This window comes from Leopardus geoffroyi, chromosome B4, assembly GCF_018350155.1.
Source record: "Leopardus geoffroyi isolate Oge1 chromosome B4, O.geoffroyi_Oge1_pat1.0, whole genome shotgun sequence".
Classification (NCBI taxonomy): domain Eukaryota; kingdom Metazoa; phylum Chordata; class Mammalia; order Carnivora; family Felidae; genus Leopardus; species Leopardus geoffroyi.
Window position 1 is genome coordinate 103407592 of NC_059341.1, and position 23215 is coordinate 103430806.

Consider the following 23215-nt stretch of genomic DNA (forward strand, 5'->3'; position numbering starts at 1 on the left):
ATCTCTATCTGATAGCCCAGCAAAATCAGGCATTTTAGGTATGTTTGCTCTCTTCAATAGGGGTTATTGAACTGAAGAAACTGAGGGATTTACTTGTGTTTGCTTTCTTACTCTCAAGGTTAATTTCTATCACTCACTTAATAGTCCAAAAGCCTCTGCAACCAATAAGCTGTCGTGTTGTCAGCACAGAGCCTGATGTGGGGATAATCTCAAAAACCGTGAGATCATGACCTGAGCCAAAATTGAGTCAGATGCTTAACTGACAGGCACCCCTAACCTTTCTAATTATATCAGCCTGCTTCCATTTTCTACATAAAACACTCAATGACTCCTCATTTCAACATGAATCAACTCCAAACTCCTCACTGTGGCCTGTAACAGACTTCAGTAGCCTAGCCTCTGCCTTCCTTTTCCATCTCATCCTCCCTGCCTCCTGTCCACCACAGTCCAATCCCCTGGCCTTGTTTCTATCAAAAATTCTGAGCTGAGCCCCTACACCCTCAAAATGGTCAAATGGTTGCTTTCTTCCCAACATTCAGACCTCCATTTGGATGTCACTCCTCAGATAAATCTTTCCTGACCAGTATAGGTCAATCTCTAGCACTTTACCCTATTTTCTTTCTTTCATGGCTCGACTTTTATTATCTGCTTCCTCTCACTAAAGTGGGAACTCCTTGAAGGCAGGAACTTATCTGGTTTGTTCTCTGCTCTATCCTCATGGATTGTAAGAGCTCTTGGCACAAACTACAAATGAATAATAAATATTTGCCAATTAACTAAGTACCACACACACACACACACACACATACACACACACAAAAGGATCTACTTCCCCACATACCAGATGCTAGCATTCTACAACTTATCTTTTCAAAAGGAATATTTCAGACCCCTGTGAATAAAATTTGTGTCCCAAAGAAATGAAATGGCTCGCCATAAGCAGACACAAGAAGTCGTTCATTTTTCATGCTCCTTGGATTAAGATCTAAAAGTCTGATTTCAACATCCCGAGATCTTCAAACTAAACCTGATGAGTTATTTCCCCTTTCCTGTCAACTGATAAACAGAAACCTCTGGACAATTCTTGCTATCATTTACTCAATCTTTGATTTTTGGAAGTGTTTGCCTCATCTTAGTGCAGTCACAGCTCCACTCTGTGGAAAAACAGGGAAAACAGGCAATGTAACACAGGTAATGTCACCTATGTGACCACTAAGAAAACTTGGGAAGCTGTACAGAGATTACAGTCTGCAAGAAGATGCACAAACTATCAAAATGATGACGAGTCTTTTATTCTTATTTGTACTGGATATGGTAATCTCTAAAAATTGAATATGAATCCCAGGCCTATAAATGTTTGATGATTTACTTGCTCTCTTTCCCATATTCCCACTTTCCTATCTCTCTTTATTTCCATAGCAGGCTTGAAACTATTCAGCAACTTTCTCTTTTTAGTAGCATATCTCTGGCAGTAGACACAGCGATGTGGATAAAAATCACAAACACATAGTTCATTTCAGTCAGACCCAGAGATGAGACAATTAAAAGCAAATGATCTCTTAGGTCTCGCTTCAGAGGGGTGCAGCCCTGGAGACTAGCAGAGGCAGCACTGCCTTTTCTTAAAAGGAAGAGAATATTTTTCACTTTGCTTCAGAATATAAGACCCTTCGTGAAGCTGCCAATAGTTACGACTAACAGTGAATCAAGACCTAATCAATGTCCAACTGGTTCAGCTTCTAAGAGATCCGGTGCAGACAGGAGTTAATGATCTCTCCCAGAAAAGCCCAGAAATATTTTAACCTTTCTTCGCATTTAATACATGGCAGTTTGGGGTCTCCAAGATTTCAAGGCACAGCCTGGTTTCTAGTAACACAGCAACACTCGACACAAGAGTTACACCCTCTCCACCACCTTACCATCTAAGAATTTAAAACCACTTGGACCCAGTTTCAACATCTGATTGATGGACACAGTATTCATCTTCCCTTCTCCATCTGCATTGAGTTGAATTTGAGCTCCCCTTCATACTGGGCTTTGCACTGAACTAACTCATTAGAAAGCTTCAACTCTTAGTGAAATTAGAAACTAGGCAACATTTATCTTTGGTGACCCAAGATAACCCTTCATCTCTACCCTCCCCATGTTCCTGCCCCTCTTTACCTCTCAAGTTCTTTCCTTATCAAAACAGCCTCTAATGAAGAGCTCCGAATTCCTTAGCACTAAAATAACTCTCTGCTAGAAGCTTCAAGGATGACTTTTCTCAAGGAGCTAAGGGAACAAATAGGAATTAAAGCTTTGAATTACACTATGTTTTCAAGAGTAAGAGAACAAGCATAAAGGATAGATTAGAACAAAAAGGAAAAGTTTCATACAGGAGCCAGTGACTGAATTTTGTTCTCAAGGATGAAAAAGAATTGGTTCAGCAGTCAAGGTTAAAAGACATTTTTAAGCAATGGGATCAAAATGAACAAGGTAAGCTAGAGTGAAAGCATTGTATTAGTAACATGGTTTCTAATTTACCTGTCTCTCCCCTCCAGAAGATCCTGACCATCAGGATTACAAACTTTGCTTATAACTATCAGTGCTCAGTTTCAGAACATAGATATGTACTGAGAATATTATTGATGGCTATTCACTGTGTGGGATATAATAATGAGACAGACAAAGCTCAAGCACAAAGCAATTCACAATATAACGGGTTTAGATAGAAATGTACACAAATCACATAAGAGAGTGAAGATTGACTAGGAGGGAGAGAGAATGTAGCATGAAATGGATAAAAAGCCAGCTCGCCATAAAGTTAGTCTGCCACTAGCTTCCAAATTGGAAGTAATAGTGCATAGGTTATTTTAACATCCTACCGAGTAATAAGGTCAATGTTACGAAGTCCTGCCTGAGGTAGAGGAGACTGGTGTACGTAGAAGTGGCTGGCTTCTGTCCCGCCCTAATGTTTCCAATTTGTTGAATAAACCCAACTCACAAAGATCAGGTTATCCCAGCCTAGGACAGATGCTCAAGGGATTTACATTTTCCACATTCACTAACTTATCACAGAATTCCTAATCACAGGAGAATTCAACCACAGCTTAAATCATGAGTGTTCTCAGCGAAAAGGGTGACCACTTCCTTGTTTGCTCTGACTACAAAACCAACCTTCCTTGAAAAAAAGATGAAATCTCAATGTCTCTCTGATCCCTCAAATCTTGCCTCTGTGTCTGAGGGCTGCATATCTCTGTTATCTGGTTGCCTTGGACACATCACCTCTGAGCCTGACCTCGATGCGGGGCTACATATAACGATCACTCAAAATGAAATTCAGGCAATCTCACAGTCTGGGGAGAGTTGTGTCCATATAGCTGCCCACAACTGTCCCTGCTGAGGCCAGCCTTCACTCAGCCAATAGCATGTAGGCCAATTAGAGCAGGGAGATATTGCTGCCACAAATAGCCATCCACCTGTGGTGAGATCATGGTCGTCTGTGTTGAGTTTGGGCTCACTAGGAAGCCTCCGATCTCTTTGGCCAGACGTCCAGCTGATTGTTTTGGATGATGTGAATTAGGTAAACATTTTCTTAAGGCTGAACATTTTTAACAGTCTGACTGAATGCTCTTCAAAGCCTGAGATGTTGGGTCAAATGCAATTTTCCTTTAAAGAAAAGAGGCTTACTTACCCTTTCTCTTTTTTCCTTTTAAAGCATTTTGGGCAATACTGAAGAGCAACTGCTTTTTTTTTTCTTGTTTGCTTTCTTGAGTGTAGAAGTGTGGAAGACCCATGTTAAGATGGCCTTCTGTCTTGGGAAAGCATCTCAAGTCCAATTACATGCCTTCAGATTCCCACCGATGTAATGACATGAACTCTCATGTAAAATGAATGCACAAACGGGATAAAAGCAACCTCAGTAAACACTGAGATTTCTATTACAAGAAAAAAAATATGAATGGAGTACCCTATAGTTTCAAATCACAGAAGCATAGATTCAAAAAGACTTCAAAGACCGTCTACTCTAATCTCTCATTTTATGATTCGGGGCATTCATTCTCATTCATTTTATTATTCATTCACCCATTCATTTAAACTGGACAAGATTCATCCCAGGCCAGCATTCACCCCACTGATCCTCCAAGGGGATCTCAAGAGCATCATCACCTGGGACGTTTTAACAATGAAAATTGTTGAGACCCATCAAAGATCTACTGCATCAGAAATGGTGGATATAGCCCAGCAATCAGTGTATCTTAACAAGTCTACCAAGTTATCCTGGTGCACACAGAAGTCTGAGAATCGCTTCCCTACACTCTATAAGTGGAATGCATTAGTCAGGTCTATTTATTTTAACTGGATTAAACAAAAAAGTGGAATCTGTTCATCCATGCAACTAAAAAGTTCAGAATAATCTATGAAAAACACCACATTTTGCTTTTCTTCAGTGCCTGCAAATGTCCTTCTCTATCAACTACATATTCCCCAGTTAGGGCTGCCCATACCATAGTGCCAAGCTTCCCGTCAAGCTTGATTTCCCACTGCTCTCCAACAGGCACCTCGGCCAAAACCCTCTGCCTTGACCATAGCTTACCCATTCCCCCATTCTCATTTCCTCCACGAAGCTCCCCTGGACTGAAACACTTCCACGCCCTCAGACTATCAAAAATCCTGCCCCAGCTTTAAGGCCAAGTTCAAGCTTTACCACTTCCCTGAAAAATCCTTTGACTGCTCCAACCCTGTTTTATAAACTTTTTTGTGAATTCCTACAACTTTCAATGTCTGACACATACCATACAGCCCTTAACTACGTTTCTTAAGGCAGGGACCATTTTTGTTGTAAAGAAACCATTCATGCTCATTTAAATAAATGGAGATAGTTGTAAGTTTTCAGAGGGGTTTCATGTAGCCCAATTACAGGGTAATAAGCTAAACTTCAACAGTTTTGAAAGGTCACAAATATTAGACAAGAACATTTATTCCTCAAGTTTCTTTCTTTTTTTTTTTTTTTCAACGTTTATTTATTTTTGGGACAGAGAGAGACAGAGCATGAACAGGGGAGGGGCAGAGAGAGAGGGAGACACAGAATCGGAAACAGGGTCCAGGCTCTGAGCCATCAGCCCAGAGCCTGACGCGGGGCTGGAACTCACGGACCGCGAGATCGTGACCTGGCTGAAGTCGGACGCCTAACCGACTGCGCCACCCAGGCGCCCCTATTTCTCAAGTTTCAATACGTGTGGCCTCTCTCCCTACCTCAATCAATTCTGATTAATTATCTGATTGGTGAATTTGAGAGAAGAAACAACACGTGCTGAGTGTAGTTCCTTCCTCTTTTCTTTTTGGGGAGCTTCTACAGGGACCATTTCAAGACAGGAGCTCATGGAGGGAAAAATGGAGTCAAGGCGCTGGGCAGCACTGCAGTTTTTTAACTCTGCCTTTGACTAGGTGGGTAAGTTTATTTTAGAGGTGAAGATAGTGAGTTACTTGTTACTGCAGGGTAAAAGTTGTTCTCCAAACAGTTTAATCAGTAATAAAAGTGACACTTTTATCTCTATCTGCCTGATTTATTTGTCCCTTAATTGGTTTTAACTCAAGAGAAAAAGAAAGGGGTATTACTATTGGTCATCCTAAAATTTAAATAATAGGCAGCTTTTCTTTCTTTCTTTCTTTCTTTCTTTCTTTCTTTCTTTCTTTCTTTCTTTCTTTCTTTCTTCTCTGGAGCTGCCTATTTATCACCCTGCTCTAAACCCATTCCAATTCCTCTTATTCCGAAAATAAACTTCTTTCTAACTTGGGTATCTGGCTCTTCATTAACTTGGGCACTTATGTGGAACTGAGTGTTACTATTAGTGGTAAAGACTGCTAATTTCCCCCCAAATGTATTTCCCTCTTCTTGTTTAGTAACAGAATAACCACATTTTAGCTGGGCACATGGAAGCTAAGAATAAAGAATACATTTTGCAAGTAGATAGAGTCATATGATTAAGTTCTGTCCAATGGGATTTAAGTGAAAGAGCTGTGCACAATTTCTGGAGCATATCTTAAAAGAGGAGGTATCCTCACTGCTCTTCCCTTCCGATTTCTTCCTTCCTGCTAGTTGAAACACAGTTCTAATGTCTGGAACTGGAGCAGCTATTTTGGACCATGAGGGAGAAGCAATGCTATGCTAGGCCTGGTTCATACAGGTTCAGGACAGCAGATTGCTGAACTTTGTGGAATTTTGAAAACTGATTATTAAAATATTGATAGCTCGAAACTGGCCATGGTGAGAATATCTCCACCATAGAAATCAAGCAATGCTACAAATCGAGCCAGAGTCCATTTACCAGCATAGCACTGGATAGAGGTACACACTGAAGATGACAAAACAATAAGACAGAAGCCTGAGCCCTTGATAGCAATGAAATAGCTTGCCATATAAGCCCTGGACTGCCTATGTTTATGTGAGAGAAACAAAATGGGTTTCTGTCTTGTTCAGGTATCATAACTTTTGCTTTCTACCCCTCAAAGCCAAATGTAATCCTAACTAAGATCCATTAGAGACATTGGGCCTAACTTAACATAACCTGATCATAGTTTATGGGTCCTTGGCACAAAGGGGAAGAGGGTGTGGGTTCCATGGTAAAACCCTGGCTACTATAACTAAACCCATCCTTTTAGGAGGGGCTGTGGGTTTACATTTGAAAAAAAAAAAAAAGGATTTGAGTGGAGCAGTCATCCTAAACTGTACTATAGTTGACTATAGTGTATATATAGTATAGTAATATTATACATATTATACATAGTATAGTATAGTTGACTATACTTCCATTTAATATATTAGTACACAGATATATCTGTTATTTAACATCATTTTGTGTCAATTTCCTTTAAGCCTAGTTGTCTGGGGGCACCTGGGTGGCTTAGTCAGTTAAGCGTCTGATTCTTGACTTCGGTTCAGGTCATGATCTTACGGTTCGTGGGTTCGAGCCCCACGTTAGACTCCACCCTGATGGTGCAGAGCCGGCTTGGGACTCTGTCTCTCTCTCTCTCTCTCTCTCTCTCTCTCAAAAATAAATTAAAAAAAAACTTAAGCTTATTTGTCTCAATTATTTTCTAAAAATATTTTAGAGCCATTATTTATATGCATTCTCCCTATAAGTGATATATTTTCCCCTATGCCCCCAGTGCAGTAGACTATACAACACTCCGTCAGCCCAAGAGCTCTACGGTACTACCCTGAGTTAAGTGTCTTATTTATTCCAATGCGGTCTCTCTCCATTTGTTTTATGCTCTGTCAACCAGTTCTGATCAATAATGCCTGACAAAAACTGTTCAAAAGATAATGCTATACCTGCCAAAAGAAATGAGAAAGAGTATCACAGGAAACTATGAATGCCTGTTTTATTGTAGCTCTAGGCACCTGCAAGGAAACAGAAACTGAAGTTCCTTAGGCAATAAGAGATTCATAGACATGCTTTAACTTTATGAAAAGCCTCATAAACGTTACTGTATCCAGGGAAGATTGAGCAACAATCACATAAGTAAGTAGCTAGAGAAAGATATAATTGAGACATATCTACTCAGAGGAACATTTCCAGTGGACTTTGCTATAAGGGTCTTTTATAATGCTGATTCAGTCAGAGTGCCAAAATTCAAGACCACAACTGCAACACTAAGTGTGATATGCATCTACTTAAAATGTGTATGTGTATGTTTCATTTGTGGGTGATACCATATCTCTAACTACATTATAAATTCCGGAAGGACATGGAGAGTAAAAGATAAATAAGACAAGATCCTTGACCTATTACAGAAAACAGACAAGCAAAGACAATACTATAGGATGGTGTGAAAGTGCTATGAGAGAGATAAGCAGAGTGCTCTTGCTGGTTGACTCTCCAATATCAACTCTATTCCATGTGATTAGTCTAATCCACCCATGAGAACCCTCCCTTTACTGGTCATTGGTTTAAAAATAGACATAGGATCCAATCTTGGTCACCAAGACATGGAAATAAGTGGAAAATTTTCTCACTCCTAAAAAAAGAGACAAAAAAAAAAAAAGAGATGCTCCCTCCCTTCCTCTGGATTTAGGGGTCAACCACCTGTGGGTTTACTGCAAGGCACTAGGCACTATTTCAGCAGGTGAAAAAAAAGGCTTAGAAAGACAAAAAAGCAAGGTATCTGAGTAGAGAGATTTAAGTACCATAGGAAGAAGTAACAGTTACTCTTCTCATAGCCAGGAGGTAAGCCTTTTAAGAAACCAGCTGCTCTGTACGATAATGATTTATAGAAGTCTCATCTTATCCCTACTGTCTACCCCCCTACAGGGCAAGGACCTTGTCGGAAACAAGGCCTCAGCCACAGTGACTTGTGCTGCCCAATCAGCTGCTGTAAGAAAAAGTTCAAGAGCAAAAACTCCAACAAATCTTTTTCAAGGAGGTAGATTGGGTATTTGATGGGGAGAAAAACAAAATCACCAGAAAGAATTTTGGAGGAAATAAAATGATTCCAGGATCCCCTCTTCAAATTCTTCCTCCCTTAAGCCATTCACAGAAGCCTGCTTTCTTCAGTTGCATCTCAAGAACCTATTTCTTGGGGCACCTGGGTGGCTCAGTCAGTTGGGCATCTGACTTCAGCTCAGGTCATGATCTCGTGGTTCATGACTTCAAGCCCCTCACCAGGCTCTCTTCTGTTGGCACGAAGATCACTTGCTGCAAATCCTCTGTCCCCCTCTCTCTCTGCTCCTCCCCCACTCGTTCTCTCTCTCTCTCTCTCTCTTTCTCTCCCAAAATAAATAAGCTTAAAAAAACAAATTAAAAGAACCTATTTCTCACTTCAGAATTAATTCTAAATCCTGGGGCACCTGAGTGGCTCAGTCAGTTAAGCATCAGATTCTGGATTTCAGCTCAGGTCATGATCTCACAGTCGTGGGATCAAGCCCCTCATTGGGCTCCGTGCTAAGCATGGAGCCTGCTTAAGATTCTCTCTCCCTCTCTCTCTTCCCCTGTCTCCCACTCACTCTTTCTCTCTCTCTCAAAATAAATAAACATTTTAAGAAAAGAAGAAAAAAAAAAAAAAACGAATTCCAAATCCTGTCACTTCAGGGTCCCATTCTTCATTTCACTGGTCATGTAAAGTTCTTACCCTCACTGTATACCAAAATCACAAGGAGAATTTTTTAAAAACTACCAAACCCAGGTTCCACTTCCAGACTGATTGAATCTAATATGAAGCCAGGGCTGAGAGCCACAATACCATTGTAAATAAACTGTTGTCAGGTGCTAAATATAAAGAATTATTGAGGAAGGCTCAGAGCTAAGAACAAAATTCTATCTCACATTCCATGTCTGGGGTCAGATGTAGGGGTCAGACTCACTCAGGAATTGGAGACAGTCAATATTTCAACAGACCCACTTTTTTGATGAAAGAGAGAGAATGGAAGAAAGACAGGGGTTACCTCAGGGGGGCGGAATGCATCTTGCAGGGTGGCAACTATCCTTCCCATCGCCCTTTTGTATTCAGGTTTGAAATCAACCTGGGCTGGCCTGGGTGGCTCAGTCCCTTTGGTGTCCAGCTTCAGCTCAGGTAATGATCTCACAGGTCATGAGTTTGAGCCCTGCATCAGGCTCTGTGCTGACAGCTCAGAGCCTGGAGCCTGCTTCAGATTCTTTGTCTCCCTGTCTCTCTGGTCCTCCCCCACCCACACTCTGTCTATCTGTCTGTCTCTCTCTCTGAAAAATAAATAAACACTTAAAAAAAAAAACAGAAATTTCTAAAAAAAGAAAGAAAGAAAGGAAGGAAGAAAGAAAGAAAGAAATCAACCTCCTCCATGCAACAAGACTGAGACAGAAATGTTGCTTCCCACCCCTATGGCTAAGTTGAGGATTGGAGGTTGGCTCTGGTCTAAGAGCTGGCAAATCACCTGTCAGGTATAGCATTTGATCCTCAGGAGAGTGGAAAGAAGAGCAGTAGAGAGATGCTGAAGCTGACAGGAAATGCTGGAAGGCAGGCTACCTGCTACTTTTTGGAGTAGCAAGAATACAAGGCTTTCACACGGCTCTGACAGACTCTAAGGAAGGGAGCTGGGTTTAAGCCATTATGCTTTTGCACAAAGCTATAGGCCCCATGGTGTAAAGGAGAATATTGCACCTGACAGAGATCTCCACCTGGAGCTTGTCCAAGGGTAGCCCGTAGAGCCCAAAGAAGAACCAGCACATGTGCCCCACGAAAGGAACGGCATTCAAACTTCTTCCACACAGAGTCAAGCAAGGACAGTTAGTGTTGGCCAGAGAAGCAGCCACAGCCTCCAGAGAGAAGAGGTGAGTACAAGATAACCTTACTAAAGTAGGCAGGTAAGAGGACTCAGTGTCGACTGCAGTTCCTACATCAGAGGGCAAGCACAGGAAAGGGGGCTGGGATGGGAAAGAACAGACCAAGACCCCCATCCCACCCTCCAGCACTTAAGATTATTGGTCTTTCTGGAGGTGGGCAAAAGAAAGAGAAGTCCTTTGAATAGAAAATCAGTTTCGCTTAAAGTTTTATTTATTTATTTTTGAGAGAGAGAGAGCAAGAGCAAGAGAGCAGGGAAGGGGCAGAGAGAGAGGGAGAGAATCCCGAGTAGGTTCCACGCTGTTAGCGTAGAGCCCCATGTGGGAACTCTGTCTTGTGACCGTGAGATCTTGACCTGAGCTGAAACCAAGAGTTGGATACTCAACTGACTGAGCCACCCAGGTGCCCAAAAACTCACTTTGAAACTAAAATGAACACTCCTGGATCTTGAGATTTCAAGGACACCGGTTTTATAAACTGGAAGTGACACAAGTTACGGAATTGGGCTGAGACACCATTAAGGGAGCTCACTATCCAACAGGCAAAGGATTTTGACAGAAGAGTTAGTAGCAATTATGGGAGAAGAACCCTAATGCAAGGAAAGGCTCTCCTCACAAACTGGTGACATGTGTCAATGTTTATAGTCCTTAAATATGAGTTGAAGTGTGGCCTATCTTAAGTAACACACTTATGTTTCCAAGAGGTTCTTACGGAGACAACGGTGGAGAGAAGGGTGGTGGAATGAGGTGGCTGCAGTGTTTGAGGGTGACATTAACTCTTCATCAAGAGCCAGACATGCCTCAAGATAATAGGTAAATAAATAGTTCAAAAGAGGAGCCTCCTATTACCCAACCAACCAGATGGTGCTCCCCACGTGAAATTCTTCTGTCACAAAGGTTGTTGGCTGTGTGTGTGAGTTTGATGGTCATCCTCATAATGATGTGAGTGGAGTGAAAAACATTTAAAAAATAGCTAAATAAAAAATTAACGTGGATAGACAGTCAGAGAGACTCTGATGATAGTTCTGAGTCAAACTCTTGCCATTTTCCCCTCCTTTCCTGTAATGAAATAAGACTCCAGGGGAAGTTCCAGGATGTAGCAAACCCAGGGTCAGTGCCTTACAGCGCCACCCTGATAACTACAGATTGTTAACTCCAGTTGCCTCATTTCGCTTACCGATTGTGTTGAATACAACTAAAATATTACAACAAATAATTCCTATCTCAAGACTAGAACCAAATTAATTTTGCACATTTGTAGTTTGCTACGCCACAACCACCTATCCCAGAGGCCTCTGTTCCCAGGTCAGCAGACAAGGAGGGACTTCAAGAGGAGCCATTTCCATAGCCAGAGGTAACTATGATGTGAGGTGTTTTTGAAGGTCCTTTCCCATCCCTCTGGGCCCAAACTTTCTTTCCTGTGGGTCTGCAAAGTAGTGCCTGAAATTCTCAGCATTCCTGTCATTCCCTAAAGGCTCAGGCAGCTCTCTAAACATTCTTGCCCACAAGCACCTGAGGAATGGGCCCCCGAGTTCTTGCGTGGGAAGCCAGCAGGAAGTTAAGAGCATAGCGCAGCAAGAGTATTTGGGAGAATGACAGCAAGGCCTAAAGGAAACACAGAAAAGAGTGGAGGGTGCAAGATAAGGAGCTTGGTCTACGTGAGCAGCTGCAGCGGATGGTTGCATCACTCAAGCATGGCTAGTGACCTACCTTGAAATGGAATGTGGGCCAGGGGAAGCTGGCACCATGCTTTGGAACCTGGAAAGCGACCCAGGGCTGTAGTACAAATCCTTAATAAAGAGTTTTAGCTAGTATCCCTTGCGGGAACCCTGGGAAAAAATGTTCTCACTGAGGCCCTAAGTGGATCTCAGAAGCCCTGTTCAGAAAAGCCCAGTCATTGAAAACTGAGACGTGCTGCAATGGCAAGAACCTTCTCCCTTTCCTTTCTCTTCCTCTTGCCCTCCCTCTCCTCCTCCTTCTCCCACCCGCCCCCCCCCCTTCTTCTCCTCCTCCTCGTCGTCCTCTTCCTCCTCCCTTTCTCTTTCCCACACACAGTCTGGGAGTTTACTTGGGTAAGTTTTTTGGAGAACTGGGTTGCTACATTTGCAATGTATTCGTTTAAACCTCAGACAGGCCACTAGAGGGCAGTGTCATCATTAATCACGAAAACTCTCCTGGCTTCCTCCCACTTCAGTATTTCAGGCAGGCCCATCTGCACATCCTGTGACAGGATGTTTCGGAACTTTTCCTTCAGTTCCCACTGTAAATAAACAACCCCAGGGTGGATACATCCAGATGCACATCACAGCACAGCATGAATTGCCCAGGCCAAAGTTTCTGGTATATCTGTAACAGTCTTGCCGAATTTTGCGGCACACTTCAAATCCAGAGCTTAACCTTGCTTTTTGTCCTTCTAAATCTCTTCCTGAATTTTGGAATTTCTCTCGTATGCTATCCTCAAGAGCAAAAGGAAATTTCTTTTCAAGGAAACGAAGAGTTAAATAATCCGGCACAACCTGTTTATACAAGATTCTGTTTTGTTTCCATATTCCAGTTGCAAGTGTCTGGCTAGCTCAAAAGCAGGGTTGCCCAACTGGTCCAAAGCTATTAGGAGATTAGTCATGTGTGCAAACACAGGGACCAAGAGCCACGTGTTTCTCTCTACTAGAGGCACCGAGAGCGTAAACTGGGCCCACTAAATTCAGTCCTAGTTAGGTATGCCAAAGAAAGCAAAGTTGCTAGAAGTTTGGAGCCCTTTTTTTTTGGCATTATTCCCTTCCTGTGAGTTCAATTAGTGCTCCTAGGTATAGACCTTGTATCCTTTGCATGAGGACAACCTAGTATCTGACTTTTCTGAAACTAGTATTTTAAGAACCCATATAAGCAAACCTACTGACTGAAGACCTGGGTGTGATTATAAATCATCAGGTAAAGGATAGAACATGGGCATTGACATTGCTGCCCCAACACTGGTGCTATACTTTTCCAAACAACTGATATCTGCTGACATCAAGCTCGTCCTCAGTTTATCAGCAGAGGCAGATAAGGTGAGGGAAACATTTACAGCCAGAGCGATTTCTGGAATTTTCCTACAGTGCTGAAATACCATCCAGAGTTCAAGTGGGCCACATTTGGACAAAGATTGCTATGTTATTTTTTCTATCTTTTGTATTTTCCCTGCTATATAATAACATTAACACTCTTTACACAAGGTCAGTACTATTTACCTAAGACTTTCCCAAAGGTTTCTTTTCTTTCCTATCCTCTCTTCTCAAAAGGAGCCTGAGTACATGCTGTATTTTTGAGGGGAAAAATAAAATAGAGGAAAAGCATATGGAAATTAGTCAGGTGGGGACTGTAACTCAGCAAATCCACATTTACTGAGGAGAAGACGGAGCTGAAAATTAGTTTCAAGGTTTAAAGATTATGTTTCAACAGAGGCTTCCAGATTTGGGCGAACATCGTGTTTCACAGCAGGTGAGGAGAGAAAAAAGTACAGAAAAACAAACAAAGATAGAAGAAAATGCTATGAAAGACCACTCCTGAGTAAAACATGAGCAGGTGGGATGTTGACAGAGGGCGGGGGTGGACTCAAGCGTCTCGAAGATGGCACCCGTGGCCTTTATCCACCTACTCACAACCCCAAGAACATCACCAAGAAGGCATCACACAGCCTTTTCTTTCACAGTCACCTTCTTTACAGGACTGTGCCCCAGGAAATCAGGGAACAAGTGCCTCTTTGCTTCCAGCTTCCCTTTACAAATCCAAGATTTTGGCATGCTGGGACAAATAAAAACCGATAGGTAGGAAAGGATAAACAGTGGATGAGATCCCAGCTGTAACCGCCTAAATAGAATTGCTTTAAAGCACAACAACTTGGCTTTCGTCTGTATTATTCTGAATGTGTAATCAATGTGGCCCCTCTTTTTCCAGGAAAGGAACTTTGTTTTGCTTTTTTTTTCTTCTGCACTTTCACCCAGAATGAATAGCTTCCTCATTCGGCAGTGTTCACACGCCCTCAGAAAACGTGTTTGGAAGAGAGACTCCCTGGAATCACAGATTAAAATGCCAGCAGAGTTGAGTATGTTCTTCTCTACTCTGAGCTGGTTAAATGAGAACTCATGTCATTCTCTATGCAGGGAACTTCTCAGGTAAGACTATTAAAGCCATGGAACCATCCACTTAGTGTGGTTATTAAAAATCCTATGGCACTCTGGTAAATAGTGTGTGAATTGGCAGCCAGAATATCTTTTCCCATCCCAGCCTCTATATTTCCTGGATTTATAGAATCAAATCAAATAGGAAAGATTTAGGCCTTCGCACCCATTTTGAAGATACTAATTGAGCACCTACACAATGTGTTCGTACTGAAGTACAATAATGAACAAGATCTAGCAGTCTTTGCTTTCACAGTAGAGTCTAGAGTATGGGAATATAAAATGGTATACCTGCTGTGGAAAAGAGTTACCACGTGACCCTCCATTCCTACGTATATCCAAGACAATTAAAAACATATGATCACACAAAAACTTGTACATAAATGTTCACAGCAGCATTATTCAATAGCCCAAAAGGGGAAACAACCCAAATGTCCATAAACTGATAAAAGCATAAACAAAGGGTGGTATATACATACAATGGAATATTATTCAGCCATAAAAAGGAATGGAGTACTGACACATGCTGTAACATGTGTTATAGCTTACCTTATGCTAAGTGAAAGAAACCAGACACAAAAAGACAAATACTGTATGATTCCAATTATATGATATGCCTAGAACAGGCAAATACATAGGGATAGAAATTAGTAGTTGTCAGTGGGTGGGGAAAGGGAAGATTGGGGAGTGGCTATCAATGGGTATGTGGTTTCTTTTGTGGCTGATGAAAACATTCTGAATTTATACAGTGGGGATGGCTGCATGACCCTGTGAATATAAAAACCACTGAATTGTATACTCTAAAAAGGTGAATTGTGGGGTGTCTCGGTGGCTCAGTTGGTTAAGCTTCCGACTCTTGATTTTGGCTCGGGTCATGATCAAACGGTGTGTGAGTTTGAGCCCCACATCCGGCTCTGCGCTGACAGAGTGGAGCCTGCTTGGGATTCTCTGTCTCCCAGTCTCTCTGTTCTTCCCTCACTTGTGCGCTCTCTCAAAAAAATTAAATAAACTTTAAAATAAAAAAATAAAAGGTTGAATTTTATGGCATGTGAATTATATCTCAATAAAATGAGGTTAATTATAATGTCATGTGACGAGGGCCTCATTAGAACAGAGTGCTGTTTGACATATTTGGAGCAGAGCTGGAGAAGGAGTTCAGAAAGGCTTTCTGAGAGAAGTGGCTCTCAAGCAAAGACCAAAAAAGACAAGTAGGAGTAAGAGGGACAAAGGAGCAGAAATGATCTATACCAAACAGTGGAACATGCCCAGGGCTGGGCATGTGGTTCCGCTGGGCTGAAGGAGGGCTGGCAGTGGGGAGGGGAGAGGCCAGGGATATAGGGGCTAAGAAGCCCTGCTAAAGAATTTGGACTTTATCCTAATTATAAGAGAAACCTTGGAAGAGTTAAAGCTCAGGAGCAATGAGATCTGGTCTGCTCTTCAGAAAGGTGGTTCCAAGTGCACTGTGAAGTACAGACTGCAGGGGAAGCAAGGCTAGTGGCTGGGAGAGTAGTTAGTAGGTTACTGCACTAATACAAATCAGAACTGACCAGACAGGGAAAACTGGAAAGGTACTGGGGAAGTTTTTCCAAGCTCGCTGTAATGCCCTGCCAACCCTTCCCACCATCGGAAAGCAAGAAGACGGTTTTGTAAGGAGGTAGTGCTGAGACTGAGCAGGCCCTATACCTGCTTTTGCTCCAAACTTTATATTCAACCCCCTTTAGACTTGGTTTCCCTTTTCAGACCACCATGACCATAAAGATCCTTACCATTTGCAATGGAAAGCTGGTCTGCTCATAGAGTAGGAAAATGAGTCAGAAACACTTGGGTTCAAATGCCCGCTCTGCCATTTTCAAGCTATGTGACTTTTGGTAAGCCATTTAATTTCTGATCTCAATTTTCTTCAAATGTGAAATGAGATCATATATATCTCACAGTTTTTACTGAGGGCTGCTTGTGACTACATATGTAGAAAAAAAGTCTTGGAGCAGGCCTGTCCTGTAGCGGATGCTCAATGAATGAGGTTCGGTACCATTCAAGCCCTCTCAGATGGTAACTCTGTAGTTGAAGTCACAGTCCTACTTTGATGCAATCATGACATTGAAGGCTAAAAAGTATGCCTTGGGCCTGGTGCTGTGAATATTTTAGCAGGCTAGGAAAGACTGTGCCACCATCGGCCTAGAAACAGGTGTTTGCCAAGATGACAAACATAAGTCATTTGCATCCATGGCTCCTTAAATACCATTTCAAAATCAAGTATATTTAAATTAATTCCTAAAAAGAAAGATCTGAGGGCTCCTCAGACAAGTCATCAAATAAGGGCTTGTTTACGCTCAAACAGAAAGGCCGAAGTTCCAGGTAAAGGCTCTCCTTTCTGGCGCTCAACATAACTCCAGGGCAGCAGACCATATAAATAGTTTGAGGCACTGGACAAATGGAATGCTGTCTGGAATGATAATGTGGAAAGAGAAAAACAGTTCATGTAAACACAGCAGGCGATTTAATTTAAAGAAACACATTTAACAAGCCACCTAGAGCTTTCTAGGCACAAGTGTCTGGTTAGGTTTTTATGCAGAAAGGAACACATTTAAAGAACAGGCAAGAGTAGAAAGTATCACAAAATGTCTTAAAACCTTACTTAAGGAGCTTATTGTTATCAGCACTAAAACCAAGGTCTTTATTCTCTTCCTTTACCAGGGTGCAGGCTCGAGGGATAAAATGTAATTTTAATACTGATGTAAACTAGTAAACAATCCCCTTAACTTTTGGAAAGTTTCTCTCTCTCTCTCTCTCTCTCTCTCTCTCTCTCTCACACACACACACACACACACAATCTTCCATATATTTGAAATGTTTCTCTCTCATCCTCTTCCTGTACTATGAAAATTTATCTCCAAAGAAACAACAATCTCCCAAAGTATGCCTCTTTCTCCGTTGACCACTGTAATGGGTTTCAGAAAGCACAAGGTGGCAGAAACACATTAGAAATGCAACTGGAATAAGTGTGGGTGTCATGGAAACTGCAGCAACCATCAAGGTATTTTTTAGGAAAATAAAAGAGAGATTTCCATTATAAGAACAAATATGCTCAATAAAGTTTGGGAAATATGACTGTAAAAAGAAGAAAGGGAATTCTATCACCCAGAGGTACGGACAGATGTTTAATTCTTCTTCCTATTGTCTCCATAGTTGTGATTATACTAGATACGCAATTTTATGTCTTCCTTTTTAAAGTTTACCAAGGTAAGCACTTTCAAACCTTATTTATTCATATATCTCCCTGTTTCAAAAAAAGAGTTAAGGCATCTTCATGTGTCCATATTTTTATAAACCCTTTAAAAAGATAACTTATTAGAGGGGCACCTGAGTGGTTCAGTTGGTTAAATGTCCAACTTCGGCTCAGATCATGATCTCGTGTTCATGAGTTTGAGCCCCACATCGGGCTCTCTGCTGTCAGTGCAGAACCCACTTTGGATCCTGTGTCTCCCTCTCTCTCTCTGCCCCTCTCCCACTCATATGTTCTCTCTCTCAAAAATAAATTAAAAATAAAAAAATAAAAAAAGATAATTTATTAGATGGTGGCTTGTCTAATCTAGCAATTTTCCTATTAGCAACAATACCTTAAGTGAAATATTATCAATAATGTCTCAGCCAGTAAATTTACATTTTTAAGATGCTATTTCCAAAAACAAAGCCAGTTATCTGAGAGAATCAGAACTGAACAAATATAATGGTAACCATTTCTTTTTTTCTAAAACAGAAATTGAAATGACGGTATCCTCTCTGTCCAAACAGCATTTATTTGAAGACCTTTGTAACTCCAGTAAGCAAGCACAGAATATATTGTCTCCTGAACTGGCCTGTATGTAATTGGATCTTTTCTTATTTTTCAAACCTGTATCTACAGTATATAACATGTATTATATGTGTGTGTATAATTGTATATTTATGTATTTTATATTTATAAAATATTGTGTAACAAAGTGTTTTCTTAAATACTTAAGTTATTGCTGAAGCAGCCAAAACTCATTTATGTTTTTAATGTTTTTCATTTTTGAGAGAGAGAGAGAGAGAGACAGAGCATGAGCAGGGGAGGCGCAGAGAGAGAGGGAGACACAGAATCCAAAGCAGGCTCCAGGCTCTGAGCTGTCAGCACAGAGCTCGATGCAGGGATCAAACCCATGAAGCCGTGAGATCATGACCTGAGCCAAAGTTGGACGTCCAACTGACTGAGCCACCCAGGCGCCCCAAGTCATTTATACCTTTAGAAGATTGACACTAATTAGATTTGCTCCTGGAAAATTAACCAAAGCCAAAATTGATTGCTGCTTTAGAATCATTCATCTGAATTCTGAAAATAACTATATATAATCCTTTGGTCTAGTCACCCACTATTACTCCCCCCTATTCAGTCAAGTGAAGCCTTCACCAACATCAGACAACTAAGTAGGAGGTGAGATACTTAGAACTCTGTAGCAACTGGGAAAATTCCTTATGTTTCAGTACCTTAATTCATGCCTTTAATACACAGGTCAAACTGAGAAATTAGAAATAATGTGGTGACTCCCCCCCTCCTCCCCCACTTTAAAAAAAATTTTTTTTAAGTTTATTTGTTATTTATTTTGAGAGAGAGAGATAGAGAGCAAGCAGGGGAGGGCAGAGAAAAAGGGAGACAGAGAATCCCAAGCAGGCTCTGCACTGTCAGCACAGAATCCGATGCAGGGCTCAATCTCACAAACCGTGAGATTATGACCTGAGCCGAAACCAAGAGTTGGACACTTAACTCACTGAGCCACCCAGGAGCCCCGACTCTTTCCTCTTTTTAAATGAAAACATAATTTGCTCTGTTAAATGAGCAAATTGTTGCCTTCCAAGGGAGGGAAAATTCAATTGTCAGGAACAAATGTTATTACATTCAAGAAACTCCTGAACGATGAGTCCTGGTTTTCTAGTTTGTAAGAACTTACGAGAAAATCACATGCAATTCTCTGAAAAGATCAATCCCATTCATGACTCGTCCAGCACCAGTCAGAACTCCCAACTAAAGTTCTCACTCGATGACTTCACTTGCTCCTTCCCAGCCTCCTCTTTTCCCAAGTAGCTTTGAAGAAGTTTCTCATTTTATTCAAAGACTCTCAGTCCATTCACAGAAGGGTTTTCTTTACCTCTGAGCACCAAGGTTAAGTCTTCAGGATCCAATAAATTGCAAGTTGGAAACAGTTGAAAGGGGAAAATGTCAGCTTAAAGAAATTAATTATTAGTGCAGGAACTTACTGCACTCTCTCAACATTTCTTCTCGTTAGGCCTCTATAAGGGACTCAAGAGTCTAGATGATCTGAATATAACCTCAGTGTCAGAAACTTTTTCTGTCTCCCTGATTGGTTAGGTTTCCCAATGACTGGGGTTATCCATTTCCAGAGCCCTGGCGAAGATTAAAAAGCAAGAGAACTGTATTAAGTAACAAGCTTGTCTATGGAGTATCCACATTCGAAAAGCCTAGAGATTCTGGTTTGGGAAAGCTAAAAAAGTAAACACCAACTATGATGACTGGAGAAGTTAATCTTTCCTTTGCTCAATCTTATACCCATACTTCTAATAAAAATAATTTAGGCTTTTGCCCTTGGAACTATTTCTTACAGAAACTGCTTACCATGATACAAGAATAACTTCCCCTATTTTTTGTTTATTTGTTTTTCCTCTATTTCTATTCTTTCCCACATAGATTAAACCAAAATAAGATTAGCCAGAACTAATTTGATTCCAATCCAAGCCACACACCCTATGTATTCCATTCCAAATCAAGTTTAATTTACTGACTTCCTTGGGTCCCAACTGAATGACCTACTGGAATTCATGAAAGAGGTCACAGAATATTATTGCAGGCCAAAAAAAGAATGTGAAAAACACAAACATGCCTGGAAACAGATTGGCCCAAAGACATGACTTGGTTAAGATGTTTTTTTGTGGAATTCAAATGATAAAAGATCAAGTCTTCCAACAGGAAAAGCAGCTAACATAGATGCATTTGCATTTATACATCATTCATTCATTCAGCAAATATTTATTGAGTACCTATTATACAATCAGCCCACACATACTCATGGCCCTTACAATAATAGAGAAGACTTCAAGAAAACATCTGCTTTTTCTGGTGTCCAGTTTTCTTTCTTTTTCTTTCTTTCTTTCTTTCTTTCTTTCTTTCTTTCTTTCTTTCTAACGTTTATTTATTTTTGAGAGACAGAAAGACAGAGTGCGAGTCAGGGAGGGGCAGAGAGAAAGGGAGACACAGAATCCTAAGCAGGCTCCAGGCTTTGAGCTGTCCACACAGAGCCCATCACGGGGCTTGAACTCACGGACCATGAGATCATGACCTGAGCCAAAGTCAGGTGCCCTTGGTGACAATTTCTGCCCTGAACTGTATGTGTGAAATCTGTGGACATAACCTTTACCTTTTTTTTTTTTAGAAAAAAATTTTATAGTTTATTTATTTTGAGAGACAGAAAGAGAGCGCATGCAAGCGGGCAAGGGACAGAGAGAGAGGGAGAGAGAGAATCCCAAGCAGGCTTGGCGCTATCAGCATAGAGCCGAGCATGGGGCTCAGTCTCATGAACTGTGACATCATGACCTGAACCGACCTCAAGAGTCAGATGCTTAACTGATGGAGACACCCAGGCACCCCATAAGCTTTACTTTTAATCTTTTATCTTTTGATAATTTAGAAGCTGAATTAAAAACCTCCCTTTTGATTATGGCAGCCAATAGCTTTTGGATTCTTTTAATCCAAAGGATTTTAGATTTTTTTTTTAAACCTTTTGAAGTCAAGATTGACCTCTAAAGGATAAAGCCAATTTCGTTTGATAACAATATAAGAGCTAATAACATAGTAACTTTAGGTGGTTTTATACTAGTGATAAATCACTAATACTGTTATAGCTCATGTTACAAACTTCTGTATTTTTAACTGAGAATTCCTTTTTTTCTTTTAATTTTTTTAATGTTTATTTATTTTTGAGAGCGTGAAAGAGAGACAGAGCATGAGCAGGGGAGAGGCAGAGAGACAGGGAGACACATGTCCCAAGCAGGCTCCAGGCTCTGAGCTGTCAGCACAGAGCCCAATGCGGGGCTTGAACTCACAGACTGTGAGATCATGACCTGAGCTGAAGTTAGGTGCTTAACCGACTGAGACACCCAGGCACCCCAGAGAATTCCTCTTTATGATTTAGAAGATTCCTTCTTAGTTTTAAATCTTTGTTTTGCTTTAACAACACAGCATCTGCCCCATTTGGCTTAAAAACAGAAATTAAATAGGTGATAACGCAGGCTATAGACAGATTAGACTTCCATAAATAGAACAAAAATGTTCACTTCTTGGTTGAAGCATAATATTTTGGCAAACAGGAAATCAGAAAAACTATTTTAGTTCTCATTTCAGCATTATTTAGCTAATTAACTTTGGGCAGGTCTCTCAAGTTATATGCCACAATTTTGTACACTATTAAATGGGTATAAAAATTGTCCTTTAAGTTTTATAAGCAGTACAAAATCATTCAAAAATATTTATACGGTAGCTGGTGCTACTGGTAGATGAATTCTGAAAAGGTACAGGGAAAAAAAAGTCCATTTCCAGTTTCATTTCTTGTAATGTCTTAAAAGACAAGGTACATTTTTTGAGGTTTCTTGTTTAATATCTAGAATACTGTGTTCACATTCAGTGAATTCTTTAAATTCCTTTTCCTGACATCCATTTGGACCGTGAATCCAAAATTACGCAGGCATTTTCCCTATTACATGAAAAGACTGATTGGTTTGCACAAGCTACACGGTAAGTTAGTAGCAGGAGCAAAGGTCAGAATCTCTGATCAATATCCTAAGCATGCCAGGACCATTAGGCTACACCTCTGCTAACAGGAAGACTGTGACACCCTGTCTAATATCAACAGAATTCTCTAAGCTGAGCCTTATTTTGGCCATTGGTTCCTTTCAGTTCACATACGAAATCTTTTTACCAGATCTGCTTCCTTCTCTTTCTCTATTCATGCCTAACAAGCAAAGAAACAGATAAAAGGAAACCTGTAAGTGCAGAGGTAAAGAATGTGAATAATCCACAAGCCAGAAAAACCTGACTAAATGAAATGAACTAAATGGATTTCTTTCCTACAGTTTAGAACGCGAATTTTCTTAAATCATATGATGAGTCTCAGGATATACAGCGAGGTACAATGCGAGTGCAATTAAATTTCTTTTTGGTGGGGCGCCTGGGTGGCGCAGTCGGTTAAGCGTCCGACTTCAGCCAGGTCACGATCTTGCGGTCCGTGAGTTCGAGCCCCGCGTCGGGCTCTGGGCGGATGGCTCAGAGCCTGGAGCCTGTTTCCGATTCTGTGTCTCCCTCTCTCTCTGCCCCTCCCCCGTTCATGCTCTGTCTCTCTCTGTCCCAAAAATAAATAAACGTTGAAAAAAAATTTCATTTTGGTGAAAATTTTTTCATAGGGTCATAAAATGGAAATGAGAAAGTACACAAGGTGGTTTTAGTAAGAGAAAGAAAAACACCTGTCAAAAAACAGTAAAAAATCATGAAAATCATTCAGAAAAGGCAGTATAGTCATCCAAAGTAATTTATAAATTGAATGGGGGAGATCTATTGAAAATATAGACACAGTCCTTATAGATTAGGAAGAAAGGAATGGACTATATAGACAAAGCATATGTGGAAATAATAATACCAATAGTTACGCATTTACCATGCGACACACATTGATCCAGGCATTTTTT